Here is a 4,321-nt window from a genome sequence, read left to right as displayed (position 1 = left end):
GGTCTGTTACCTAGCGGTGCATCAAGGACATAATTCTTCTGTGCAGCAATGAGGATAATCCTCAGATCACGGATCCAATCTGCATCATTGCTACTAACATCTTTCAACTTAGTTTTCTCTAGGAACATATCAAAAATAAAACAGGGGAGCTAAACGCGAGCTATTGATCTACAAAATAGATATGCTAATACTACTAGGACTAAGTTCATGATAAATTAAAGTTCAATTAATCAAATTACTTAAGAACTCCCACTTATATAGACATCCCTCTAATCATCTAAGTGATCACGTGATCCAAATCAACTAAACCATAAACGATCATCACGTGAAATGGAGTAGTTTTCAATGGTGAACATCACTATGTTGATCATATCTACTATATGATTCACACTCGACCTTTCGGTCTCAGTGTTCCGAGGCCATATCTGCATATGCTAGGTTCGTCAAGTTTAACCTGAGTATTCTACGTGTGCAAAACTGGCTTGCACCCGTTGTAGATGGACGTAGAGCTTATCACACCCGATCATCACGTGGTGTCTGGGCATGACGAACTTTGGCAACGGTGCATACTCTGGGAGAACACTTTTATCTTGAAATTTAGTGAGAGATCATCTTATAATGCTACCGTCAATCAAAGCAAAATAAGATGCATAAAAGATAAACATCACATGCAATCAATATAAGTGATATGATATGGCCATCATCATCTTGTGCTTGTGATCTCCATCTCCGAAGCACCGTCATGATCACCATCGTCACCGGCACGACACCTTGATCTCCATCGTAGCATCGTTGTCATCTCACCAACTATTGCTTCTATGACTATCGCTACCACATAGTGATAAAGTAAATCAATTACAAGGCGATTGCATTGCATACAATAAAGCGACAACCATATGGCTCCTGCTAGTTGCCGATAACTTGGTTACAAAACATGATCATCTCATACAATAAAATATAGCGTCATGTCTTGACCATATCACATCACAACATGCCCTGCAAAAACAAGTTAGACGTCCTCTACTTTGTTGTTGCAAGTTTTACGTGGCTTCTACGTGCTGAGCAAGAACCGTTCTTACCTACGCATCAAAACCACAACCATAGTTTGTCAAGTTAGTGTTGTTTTAACCTTCTCAAGGACCGGGCGTAGCCACACTCGGTTCAACTAAAGTTGGAGAAACTGACACTTGCCAGCCACCTGTGTGCAAAGCACGTTGGTAGAACCAGTCTCGCGTAAGCGTACGCGTAATGTTGGTCCAGGCCGGTTCATCCAACAATACCGCCAAACCAAAGTATGACATGCTGGTAAGCAGTATGACTTGTATCGCCCACAACTCACTTGTGTTCTACTCGTGCATATAACATCAATGCATATAACCTGGCTCGGATGCCATTGTTGGGGAACGTAGTAATTTCAAAATTTTCCTATGCACACGCAAGATCATAGTGATGCATAGCAACGAGAGGGGAGAGTGTGTCCACGTACCCTCGTAGACCGAAAGTGGAAGCGTTAGCACAATGCGGTTGATGTAGTCATACGTCTTCATGATCCGACCGATCAAGTACCAAACGCACGACACCTCCGAGTTCTGCACACGTTCAACTCGATGACGTCCCTCGAACTCCGATCCAGCCGAGCTTTTAGGGAGAGTTCCGTCAGCACAACGGCGTGGTGACGATGTTGATGTTCTACCGTCACAGGGCTTCGCCTAAGCACCGCTACGATATTATCGAGGTGGACTATGGTGGAGAGGGGCACCGCACACGGCTAAAAGATCCAAGAGATCAATTGTAGTCTATGGGGTGCCCCCTGGCCACGTATATAAAGGAGTGGAGGAGGGGGAGAGGGCCGGCCCCTATGCCGCGCCCTGGAGGAGTCCTACTCCCACCGAGAGTAGGATTCCTCCCCTTCCAAGTAGTAGGAGTAGGAGAAAAGGAAGGGGAAGAGGGAAGAGAAGGAAGGAGGGGCGCCGCCACTCCCCCTAGTCCAATTCGGACTATTCATTAGGGGGGGGGGCTGCCTCTCTTTGTAACATCCCAAATTTTCAATATGGAATGTTATACATAGGTCATTCATGCATATCATATTTTCGTTTCGCGATCCTCGAAATTCTAAGCAACTCAAGGACCCTCGGAGAGAGTTGGGGATTTCACCGTTTTCATATTTGAATTTTATCAAATATCGAAACGAGGATCATTGGTTTTATTATTTTTCTCTCCAAAATATTTTCATACTAAAATATATGAGACGAGATAATATGACTTCTCCCAAATAAATGAAATATTGGAGGAAAAATATTAAAATCATAGATTTGTTTTTATTCGGATTTTTTTCCTATTTTATTTGCATAGGAAAAATACGCGTCTTTCAAAATTACATTTTAGGCCCAAATAAATGTTCACATTGTCCGACATATTTTTAGAGGACGGGGACAATTTATTTCAGGATTTTTGGAGTCCGTTTAGTATTTCTTTTCTTTCTTTTTTTGAACGGCGAAATTATTTAAAAAAAGTCAAACCGACTCCGGGCCGTACCCGAGCGGGACTCCACCCGGGGGGGCTTTATAAGCCGGGGCCCCTGCCCGCCGAAGACCACCAGCCGCTGAAGCCTACCCGCGGCCCGCAAACCTAGCGCCGCCGTCGCGTGCTGCCGCCGCCGCCGGACGCCCGTCGCTGCCGTCGCCGCCACCGGACGCCGCCGGCAGCCGCCCCGCCGCCGCCTCGCCGACCTCGCCGGAGGTAGTCGCCGCCGCCGGCTCAGTTTTTGCGAGAAAACCGATCGGTTTTTATTTCCGAAACCCTAGATCCATTTTTTTAGTTCCGGTTCGGTTTTTCGATTTAGTTATATAGCGGACGTTCATCCGTACGTTCATTTTAACAAACGGTTTTCGCCCATTAGCCGCAGACAGCGAATGTTCGTTCGTTAGCCTGTTCGTCCGTTTTTCTTTTTCTTAGGTTTTTCACGATTATTTTTTATCGCGATTTCTGATCTGATTTTCGTTTTAGTTTATCTTTTCGCCCGTTTATCGGAATCAAGCGAATCAAGTGCCTAGATATTCGTCTCGAAACCCTCTTTCCGTTGAACCAACTTGAACAAGATTTTGGTATTGTAAAATTTGACTTTAGTTCAGATTAGTAATCAGATCTTGGTTCTTTCGCAGTTTGAGTTTCGTTGCTCCGTTTGATTTGATTCTTTTTGCAAACCGAAGTTCTTAAGTTGAAATTTCTGGTTAGATCTTCTTAGTTGAGTTTTACTCGTGAATCTTTGCTTGATTGCTTATGTATGGTATTGTTTGTCTGCGATAGAACACCCGGAGTGCGAAGCGTGCTACTACGAGTCCCTAGGTTTTGTGGATCATTAGCAAGGCAAGTAACACATTGATCATACTCTTTTCATACCCAGTTTTTATGCATTAGTTCCAATCCTCAAACACTGCATGATTAGGAAGTGATTAACTTGTGGGTATTGGGAAGTAGATGATGAGGTAGAACCTATTACCCGTTTTATTCTCAAACCCTCAGGAGTTACTTCTACGTTATGCCTTTATTGCTATGCTATGCTCGTAGACGTGGATTGGGTTCGAGTGTATCCATGACAGATGTGAGATTGTTAATTAATGGTTCATCTTAAGGTGGCATCTTTAATACACATCTGTGTGGATTGCTTGTTTGGGCACCTGGAGAATCCAGTGTTGTCCTAGGATATCCCGGAGTACCCGTGTGATTTTCCTATGGTCCGCCACCCAGGCTCAAAGGGATCTTAAGATTATTCATGCTAGAAACTTCCGTGTGCAGCCACAAGCCATTATGGACTCTGGCATAGTATGAGTAGGATGTGTGACCTCTTTCAGTGGTGGGCTAGCAGATGTAGAGGGAAAGTAGGTGTAACTGTCCACCCAGAGTAAAGAGTTAATACTTCTGGAAGACCGTGTCTCGGTCATCCGTTTCTCAAACACCATGTAGTGCGAGAAATCCAACAGGGGAGATCGAGTCTTGTGGGGAAAAGTGCGCAAACCTCTGCAGAGTGTACAATCTAATCATGGTTAGCCGTGTCCCCGGTTATGGACATGTTGAGTATCTAGTATTTGGATTATCCTATTGTCTCTCATCACCCTTATTTAATTTGATGGGTTAATGAATTACTTTAATTGGGATTGAGTTGGAGGAACCTTCTCAATGATGTTTCAACCACCATGATAGTTAAAATAAAACTTATTCATTTGTTGTAGGAAAAAATTGGCTTTTCGCAAAAACATATTAACCATCTAGCCTAAACCAGCCAAATATTGCATATAGTGTTAGCATTATTATGTTCATTGCT

The sequence above is a fragment of the Triticum aestivum genome, chromosome 2A (genome assembly GCF_018294505.1).
Source record: "Triticum aestivum cultivar Chinese Spring chromosome 2A, IWGSC CS RefSeq v2.1, whole genome shotgun sequence".
NCBI lineage: Eukaryota > Viridiplantae > Streptophyta > Magnoliopsida > Poales > Poaceae > Triticum > Triticum aestivum.
Note: the sequence above shows the minus strand (reverse complement) of the source record.